The following is a 10,000-nucleotide window of genomic DNA, read 5'->3' on the forward strand; positions in this document are numbered from 1 at the left end:
GCCTCCAGCTGCTGATGGCGGGGTGGAGGAACAGAAGCCTCCAGCAGCTGATGGCGGGGTGCAGGAGCAGCAGCCAGCCTCCAGCAGCTGGTGGCGGGGTGGAGGAGCAGAAGCCAGCCTCCAGCAGCTGATGGCGGGGTGCAGGAGCAGAAGCCAGCCTCCAGCTGGTGATGGCGGGGTGAAGGAGCTGCAGCCAGCCTCCAGCAGCCAGCCTCCAGCTGGTGATGGCGGGGCGGAGGAGCAGGCAGCCTCCATCAGCTGATGGCGGGGTGTAGGAGCAGCAGCCAGCCTCCAGCTGGTGATGGCGGGGAGGAGGAGCAGCAGCAGCCAGCCTCCAGCAGCCAGCCAGCCTCCAGCAGCTGATGGCGGTGTGTGGGAGCAGCAGCCAGCCTCCAGCGGCCAGCCAGCCTCCAGCAGCAGATGGCGGGGTGGAGGAGCTGCAGCCAGCGTCCATCAGCTGATGGCGGGGTGGAGGAGCAGCAGGCAGCCTCCAGCTGGTGATGGCGGGGTGGAGGAGCTGCAGCCAGCGTCCAGCAGCTGATGGTGGGGTGGAGGAGCTGCAGCCAGCGTCCAGCAGCTGATGGTGGGGTGGAGGAGCTGCAGCCAGCGTCCAGCAGCTGATGGTTGGGTGGAGGAGCAGCAGCCAGCCTCCAGCAGCTGATGGCGGGGTGGAGGAGCTGCAGCCAGCCTCCAGCAGCCAGCCTCCAGCTAGTGATGGCGGGGTGGAGAAGCAGGCAGCCTCCATCAGCTGATGGCGGGGTGGAGGAGCAGAAGCCAGCCTCCAGCTGGTGATGGCGGGGTGCAGGAGCTGCAGGCAGCCTCCAGCAGCTGATGGCGGGGTGCAGGAGCTGCAGCCAGCGTCCAGCAGCTGATGGTGGGGTGGAGGAGCTGCAGCCAGCCTCCAGCAGCCAGCCTCCAGCTAGTGATGGCGGGGTGGAGAAGCAGGCAGCCTCCATCAGCTGATGGCGGGGTGTAGGAGCAGAAGCCAGCCTCCAGCTGGTGATGGCGGGGTGCAGGAGCTGCAGGCAGCCTCCAGCAGCTGATGGCGGGGTGCAGGAGCTGCAGGCAGCCTCCAGCAGCTGATGGCGGGGTGGAGGAGCTGCAGCCAGCGTCCAGCAGCTGATGGTGGGGTGGAGGAGCTGCAGCCAGCGTCCAGCAGCTGATGGTTGGGTGGAGGAGCAGCAGCCAGCCTCCAGCAGCTGATGGCGGGGTGCAGGAGCAGCAGCCAGCCTCCAGCAGCTGATGGCGGGGTGGAGGAGCTGCAGCCAGCCTCCAGCAGCCAGCCTCCAGCTAGTGATGGCGGGGTGGAGAAGCAGGCAGCCTCCATCAGCTGATGGCGGGGTGGAGGAGCAGAAGCCAGCCTCCAGCAGCTGATGGCGGGGTGCAGGAGCTGCAGCCAGCGTCCAGCAGCTGATGGTGGGGTGGAGGAGCTGCAGCCAGCCTCCAGCAGCCAGCCTCCAGCAGCTGATGGCGGGGTGCAGGAGCAGCAGCCAGCCTCCAGCAGCTGATGGCGGGGTGGAGGAGCAGCAGCCAGCCTCCAGCAGCCAGCCTCCAGCTGCTGATGGCGGGGTGGAGGAACAGAAGCCTCCAGCAGCTGATGGCAGGGTGCAGGAGCAGCAGCCAGCCTCCAGCTGGTGATGGCGGGGTGGAGGAGCTGAAACCTGGGTCGGACCTGGTCTGCAGCAGGGCCCATTACCACTCAGAAGCTGATGGCAGTGTGTGTTTAGGTCCCTGCGGGGTGGATGAGCTGAAACCTGGGTCAGACTTGGTGTGCAGCAGGGCTCAGCACCCTCCAGAAGCCGATGACAGTGTGTCTTTAACTCCCTGCCTGGTGGGAGAGCTGAAAGCTGGGTCGGACCTGGTCTTTAGCAGAGCTCAGCAGCCTCCAGAAGCTGATGGCAGTGTGTGTTTCATCCCCTGCGGGGTGGGAGAGCTGAAACGTGGGTCGGACCTGGTCTGCAGCAGGGCCCATCACCATCCAGAAGCTGACGGCGGTGTGTGTTTAAGTCCCTGCGGGGTGGGAGAGCCATAACCTGGGTCGGACCTGGTCTGCAGCAGAGCTCAGCAGCCTCCAGAACCTGATGGCAGTGTGTCTTTAATCCACTGCGGGGTGCAGGAGCTGAAACCTGGGTCGGACCTGGTCTGCAGCAGGGCTCAGCAGCCAGCAGAAGGTGATGGCAGTGTGTGTTTAGTTCCCTGCGGGGTGCAGGAGCTGAAACCTGGGTCGGACCTGGTCTGCAGCAGAGCTCAGCAGCCAGCAGAAGCTGATGGCAGTGTGTGTTTAATTCCCTGCCTGGTGGGAGAGCTGTAACCCGGGTCGGACTTGGTCTGCAGCAGGGCCCATCACCATCCAGAAGCTGATGGCAGTGTGTCTTTAATTCCCTGCGGGGTGGAGGAGCAGAAACCTGGGTCGGACCTGGTCTATAGCAGAGCTCAGCAGCCTCCAGCAGCTGATGGCAGTGTGTGTTTAAGTCCCTGCCTGGTGTGAGAGCTGAAACCTGGGTCGGACCTGGTCTATAGCAGAGCTCAGCAGCCTCCAGCAGCTGATGGCTGCGTGTGTTTAAGTCCCTGCGGGGTGCAGGAGCTGAAACCTGGGTCGGACCTGGTCTATGGCAGAGCTCAGCAGCCTCCAGAAGCTGATGGCAGCGTGCCTCTAAGTCCCTGCCTGGTGGGAGAGCTGAAACCTGGGTCGGACCTGGTCTATAGCAGAGCTCAGCAGCCTCCAGCAGCTGATGGCTGCGTGTGTTTAAGTCCCTGCGGGGTGCAGGAGCTGAAACCTGGGTCGGACCTGGTCTATGGCAGAGCTCAGCAGCCTCCAGAAGCTGATGGCAGCGTGCCTCTAAGTCCCTGCCTGGTGGGAGAGCTGAAACCTGGGTCGGACATGGTCTGCAGCAGGGCTCGGCAGCCTCCAGAAGCTGATGGCAGTGTGTGTTTAAGTCCCTGCCTGGTAGGAGAGCTGAAACCTGGGTCGGACCTGGTCTATAGAAGAGCTCAGCAGCCTCCAGCAGCTGATTGCAGTGTGTGTTTAAGTCCCTGCCTGGTGGGAGAGCTGATATCCGGGTCGGACCTGGTCCACAGCAGGGCCCATCACCCTCCAGAAGCTGGTGGCAGTGTGTGTTTAAGTCCCTGCGGGGTGCAGGAGCTGAAAGCTGGGTCGGACCTGGTCTGCAGCAGAGCTCAGCAGCCTCCAGTTGCTGATGGCAGTGTGTGTTTAAGTCCCTGCCTGGTGGGAGAGCTGAAACCTGGGTCGGACCTGGTCTATAGCAGAGCTCAGCAGCCTCCAGCTGCTGATGGCGTGGTGGAGGAGCAGCAGCAGCAGCAGCCAGCCTCCAGCAGCCAGCCAGCCCCCAGCAGCTGATGGCGGGGTGGAGGAGCGGAAGCCAGCCTCCAGCAGCTTATGGCGGGGTGGAGGAGCTGAAACCTGGGTCGGACCTGGTCTATAGTAGAGCTCCGCAGCCTCCAGACGCTGATGGCGGTGTGTCTTTAAGACCCTGCCTGGTGGGAGAGCTGAAACCTGGGTCGGACCTGGTCTGTAACAGAGCTCAGCAGCCTCCAGAAGCTGATGGCAGTGTGTGTTTAGTTCCCTGCGGGGTGGAGGAGCAGAAACCTGGGTCGCACCTGGTCTATAGAAGAGCTCAGCAGCCTCCAGAAGCTGATATCAGTGTGTGTTTAAGTCCCTGCGGGGTGGGAGAGCTGAGACCTGGGTCGGACCTGGTCTGCAGCAGGGCTCAGCAGCCTCCAGAAGCTGACGGCAGTGTGTGTTTAAGTCCCTGCCTGGTGTGAGAGCTGAAACCTGGGTCGGACCTGGTCTATAGCAGAGCTCAGCAGCCTCCAGCAGCTGATGGCTGTGTGTGTTTAAGTCCCTGCGGGGTGCAGGAGCTGAAACCTGGGTCGGACCTGGTCTATGGCAGAGCTCAGCAGCCTCCAGCAGCTGATGGCAGTGTGTGTTTAAGTCCCTGCCTGGTGGGAGAGCTGAAACCTGGGTCGGACCTGGTCTATAGCAGAGCTCAGCAGCCTCCAGCAGCTGATGGCAGTGTGTGTTTGATCCCCTGCGGGGTGGGAGAGCTGAAACTTGGGTCGGACCTGGTCTGCATCAGGGCTCAGCAGCCTCCAGAATCCGATGGCAGTGTGGGTTTAAGTCCATGCGGGGTGCAGGAGCAGAAACCTGGGTCGGACCTGGTCTATAGCAGGCCTCAGCAGCATCGAGAAGCTGATGGCAGTGTGTCTTTAATTCCCTGCGGGGTGGGAGAGCTGTAACCTGGGTCGGACCTGGCCTGCAGCGGAGCTCAGCAGCCTCCAGAAGCTGATGGCAGTGTGTCTTTAATTCCCTGCGGGGTTGAGGAGCAGAAACCTGGGTCGGACCTGGTCTGCAGCAGGGCCCATCACCATCCAGAAGCTGATGGCTGTGTGTGTTTAAGTCCCAGGGGGGTGGGAGAGCCATAACCTGGGTCGGACCTGGTCTGCAGCAGGGCTCAGCAGCCTCCAGTTGCAGATGGCAGTGTGTGTTTAGTTCCCTGCGGGGTGCAGGAGCTGAAACCTGGGTCGGACCTGGTCTATAGCAGAGCTCAGCAGCCTCCAGAAGCTGATGGCAGTGTGTCTTCAATTCCCTGCGGGGTGCAGGAGCTGATACCTGGGTCGGACCTGGTCTGCAGCAGGGCCCATCACCATCCAGACGCTGATGGCAGTGTGTGTTTAAGTCCTAGTGGGCTGCAGGAGCTGAAACCTGGGTCGGACCTGCTCTATAGTAGAGCTCAGCAGCCTCCAGAAGCTGATGGCAGTGTGTCTTTAAGTCCCTGCGGGGTGGGATAGCTGAAACCTGGGTCGGACCTGGTCTGCAGCAGGGCCCATCACCCTCCAGAAGCTGTTGGCAGTGTGTCTTCCATTCCTAGTGGGGCAGGGGAGCAAAGACCTGGGCAGAGGAGCGCCTGTCTGCATCCGATCCGGCCCCTCAGCAGCCCGCCGTGAGCCTTAGAGAACCCCCCCCCCCCCCCCCCCCCCCCAGCGGGCTCCAGGAACCGGGCCCTGCGTCGGACCCAGCTCAGGCAGGCCCTCCCTCGGGCCCTGCAGCAGGTGGCCCCGTCTATGCAGTCGAAAACCCCGCGAAAATCGGTGTAGAAACGCCCGAGAGGCGTGGTGCGGTTCCCCCGGCCGGTACCGGGTCCGGACCGGTCCGGAAGTCCACCCAGAACACTGCCTGGGGCTTCTGGGCGGCTCCCCAGGCGCAGGCAGTCGAAAACCGCGTGAAAATCGGTTCAGAATTGACAAAACGGCGACCTCGTCGCTCCAAAAACTAAGTCCAAACTAAGCCTTTCGCTTATCGCTTAACGCTTAAGGCGGTCGGCCTTATGGCCAGTAAATGAAAAGTGCCTGCGCCCCTGGAGGTTTTGGAAGGTGCGAGCGATGACCATGCTCGGGTTAGTAGGTGAGGCCATCGGAAAACCAGCGTGAGTTGGCGGGTTTGGGTGGCAATCTATTCCAGGCAGAGTCGACTATCTCTGGGCATCAATTTTGGGATTTTTCCGGCTCTGGTTCTGGGAGAAACGCAGGGGCAAAGTGCACGAGCCGCGGCCGATTTTGGTGGCCTGTCCCTGGGCACAAAGTCTGAGGAGTGTGGGCCTGGTTCTCCGAAAAATACCAGTCTGCTGGAGCTCACTCCCATGGCTCCAGGGGGCACGGCACACCCCCCGGTAGCCGACCAAAGTGATCTACTCGGGCCAGACTCGGACCCACGACCCGGGGTGAGAACCACAACTACTGGTCATCCTTTTGACCTCCAGGGGGCGCGGCAGAGCCTCCCCAGTCCGACGCAAGTGCCCCACTTGGGCCATACTCAGACCCACGGCCCGGGGCGAGAACCACAACTACTGGTCATCCTTTAGACCTCCAGGGGGCCCGGCACAGCCTCCCTAGACCGACACAAGTGCTCCACTTTGGCTGTACTCTGACCCAAGTCCCGGTGCGAGAACCACAACTACTGGTCATCCTTTAGACCTCCAGGGGGCCCGGCACAGCCTCCCTAGGCCGACACAAGTGCTCCACTTGGGCTATACTCTGACCCAAGTCCCGGGGCGAGAACCACAACTACTGGTCATCCTTTTGACCTCATGGTCATCCTTTAGACCTCCGGGGGGCACGGCACAGCCTCCCTAGTCCGACACAAGTGCTCCACTTGGGCTATACTCTGACCCAAGTCCCGGGGCGAGAACCACAACTACTGGTCATCCTTTAGACCTCCAGGGGGCACGGCACACCCCCCGGTAGCCGACCAAAGTGCTCTACTCGGGCCAGACTCGGACCCACGACCCGGGGTGAGAACCACAACTACTGGTCATCCTTTAGACCTCCAGGGGGCACGGCACAGCCTCCCTAGTCTGACACAAGTGCTCCACTTGGGCTATACTCGGACCCACGACCCGGGGTGAGAACCACAACTACTGGTCATCCTTTAGACCTCCAGGGGGCACGGCACAGCCTCCCTAGTCCGACACAAGTGCTCCACTTGGGCTATACTCGGACCCAAGTCCCGGGGCGAGAACCACAACTACTGGTCATCCTTTAGACCTCCAGGGGGCACGGCACACCCCCCGGTAGCCGACCAAAGTGCTCTACTCGGGCCAGACTCGGACCCACGACCCGGGGTGAGAACCACAACTACTGGTCATCCTTTAGACCTCCAGGGGGCACGGCACAGCCTCCCTAGTCCGACACAAGTGCTCCACTTGGGCTATACTCGGACCCACGACCCGGGGTGAGAACCACAACTACTGGTCATCCTTTAGACCTCCAGGGGGCACGGCACAGCCTCCCTAGTCCGACACAAGTGCTCCACTTGGGCTATACTCGGACCCAAGTCCCGGGGCGAGAACCACAACTACTGGTCATCCTTTAGACCTCCAGGGGGCCCGGCACAGCCTCCCTAGTCCGACACAAGTGCTCCACTTGGGCTATACTCTGACCCAAGTCCCGGGGCGAGAACCACAACTAATGGTCATCCTTTAGACCTCCAGTGGGGCCCGGCACAGCCTCCCTAGGCCGACACAAGTGCTCCACTTGGGCTATACTCTGACCCAAGTCCCGGGGCGAGAACCACAACTAATGGTCATCCTTTAGACCTCCAGGGGGCCCGGCACAGCCTCCCTAGACCGACACAAGTGCTCCACTTGGGCTAAACTCTGACCCAAGTCCCGGGGCGAGAACCACAACTACTGGTCATCCTTTAGACCTCCAGGGGGCACGGCACAGCCTCCCTAGTCCGACACAAGTGCTCCACTTGGGCTATACTCTGACCCAAGTCCCGGGGCGAGAACCACAACTACTGGTCATCCTTTAGACCTCCAGGGGGCACGGCACAGCCTCCCTAGTCCGACACAAGTGCTCCACTTGGGCTATACTCGGACCCACGACCCGGGGCGAGAACCACAACTACTGGTCATCCTTTAGACCTCCAGGGGGCACGGCACAGCCTCCCTAGTCCGACACAAGTGCTCCACTTGGGCTATACTCTGACCCAAGTCCCGGGGCGAGAACCACAACTACTGGTCATCCTTTAGACCTCCAGGGGGCACGGCACAGCCTCCCTAGTCCGACACAAGTGCTCCACTTGGGCTATTCTCTGACCCAAGTCCCGGGGCGAGAACCACAACTACTGGTCATCCTTTAGACCTCCAGGGGGCACGGCACACCCCCCGGTAGCCGACCAAAGTGCTCTACTCGGGCCAGACTCGGACCCACGACCCGGGGTGAGAACCACAACTACTGGTCATCCTTTAGACCTCCAGGGGGCACGGCACAGCCTCCCTAGTCTGACACAAGTGCTCCACTTGGGCTATACTCGGACCCACGACCCGGGGTGAGAACCACAACTACTGGTCATCCTTTAGACCTCCAGGGGGCACGGCACAGCCTCCCTAGTCCGACACAAGTGCTCCACTTGGGCTATACTCGGACCCAAGTCCCGGGGCGAGAACCACAACTACTGGTCATCCTTTAGACCTCCAGGGGGCACGGCACACCCCCCGGTAGCCGACCAAAGTGCTCTACTCGGGCCAGACTCGGACCCACGACCCGGGGTGAGAACCACAACTACTGGTCATCCTTTAGACCTCCAGGGGGCACGGCACAGCCTCCCTAGTCCGACACAAGTGCTCCACTTGGGCTATACTCGGACCCACGACCCGGGGTGAGAACCACAACTACTGGTCATCCTTTAGACCTCCAGGGGGCACGGCACAGCCTCCCTAGTCCGACACAAGTGCTCCACTTGGGCTATACTCGGACCCAAGTCCCGGGGCGAGAACCACAACTACTGGTCATCCTTTAGACCTCCAGGGGGCCCGGCACAGCCTCCCTAGTCCGACACAAGTGCTCCACTTGGGCTATACTCTGACCCAAGTCCCGGGGCGAGAACCACAACTAATGGTCATCCTTTAGACCTCCAGTGGGGCCCGGCACAGCCTCCCTAGGCCGACACAAGTGCTCCACTTGGGCTATACTCTGACCCAAGTCCCGGGGCGAGAACCACAACTAATGGTCATCCTTTAGACCTCCAGGGGGCCCGGCACAGCCTCCCTAGACCGACACAAGTGCTCCACTTGGGCTAAACTCTGACCCAAGTCCCGGGGCGAGAACCACAACTACTGGTCATCCTTTAGACCTCCAGGGGGCACGGCACAGCCTCCCTAGTCCGACACAAGTGCTCCACTTGGGCTATACTCTGACCCAAGTCCCGGGGCGAGAACCACAACTACTGGTCATCCTTTAGACCTCCAGGGGGCACGGCACAGCCTCCCTAGTCCGACACAAGTGCTCCACTTGGGCTATACTCGGACCCACGACCCGGGGCGAGAACCACAACTACTGGTCATCCTTTAGACCTCCAGGGGGCACGGCACAGCCTCCCTAGTCCGACACAAGTGCTCCACTTGGGCTATACTCTGACCCAAGTCCCGGGGCGAGAACCACAACTACTGGTCATCCTTTAGACCTCCAGGGGGCACGGCACAGCCTCCCTAGTCCGACACAAGTGCTCCACTTGGGCTATTCTCTGACCCAAGTCCCGGGGCGAGAACCACAACTACTGGTCATCCTTTAGACCTCCAGGGGGCACGACACAGCCTCCCTAGTCCGACCCAAGTGCTCCACTTGGGCTATACTCTGACCCAAGTCCCGGGGCGAGAACCACAACTACTGGTCATCCTTTAGACCTCCAGGGGGCACGGCACAGCCTCCCTAGTCCGACACAAGTGCTCCACTTGGGCTATACTCTGACCCAAGTCCCGGGGCGAGAACCACAACTACTGGTCATCCTTTTGACCTCATGGTCATCCTTTAGACCTCCATGGGGCACGGCAGAGCCTCCCTAGGCCGACACAAGTGCTCCACTTGGGCTATACTCTGACCCAAGTCCCGGGGCGAGAACCACAACTACTGGTCATCCTTTAGACCTCCAGGGGGCACGGCACAGCCTCCCTAGTCCGACACAAGTGCTCCACTTGGGCTGTACTCTGACCCAAGTCCCGGGGCGAGAACCACAACTAATGGTCATCCTTTAGACCTCCATGGCAACAGGGGGATGTCAGACCCCAGCTCATCCCAGGTTGATGCCTCAATAGCAGCTTAGGGTCACGGCAGTCCCACCGTGATCCACCCTTTTGTCCTCTCTCCACAGGATGACCAGAGTGTCGTGTTTATTTTCAAAGTGTCCTCGTAGGATGACCATGAGTGCAGGAAAATTTTCAAAGTCCCTCTGTCGGATGACCATGAGTGCAGAAAAAATTTCAAAGTCCCCCCTTGGGATTACTAGACGTTCGAGATTTCGGCTGAAAAATTTTCAAAGTGCTGCCGAGAGCCTGCGCTAGTTGCTTAGGGCTTGAGGAGATCCGCCTTATGGTAAGTAAACGAAAAGTGCCTGCGCCCCTGGAGGTTTTGGAAGGTGCGAGCGATGACCATGCTCGGGTTAGTAGGGAAGCTCATCGTCGAACCAGAGATGGGTAAGGGGCGA

This window comes from Nothobranchius furzeri, unplaced genomic scaffold, assembly GCF_043380555.1.
Source record: "Nothobranchius furzeri strain GRZ-AD unplaced genomic scaffold, NfurGRZ-RIMD1 Scf079, whole genome shotgun sequence".
In the NCBI taxonomy this organism is placed as follows: Eukaryota; Metazoa; Chordata; class Actinopteri; order Cyprinodontiformes; family Nothobranchiidae; genus Nothobranchius; species Nothobranchius furzeri.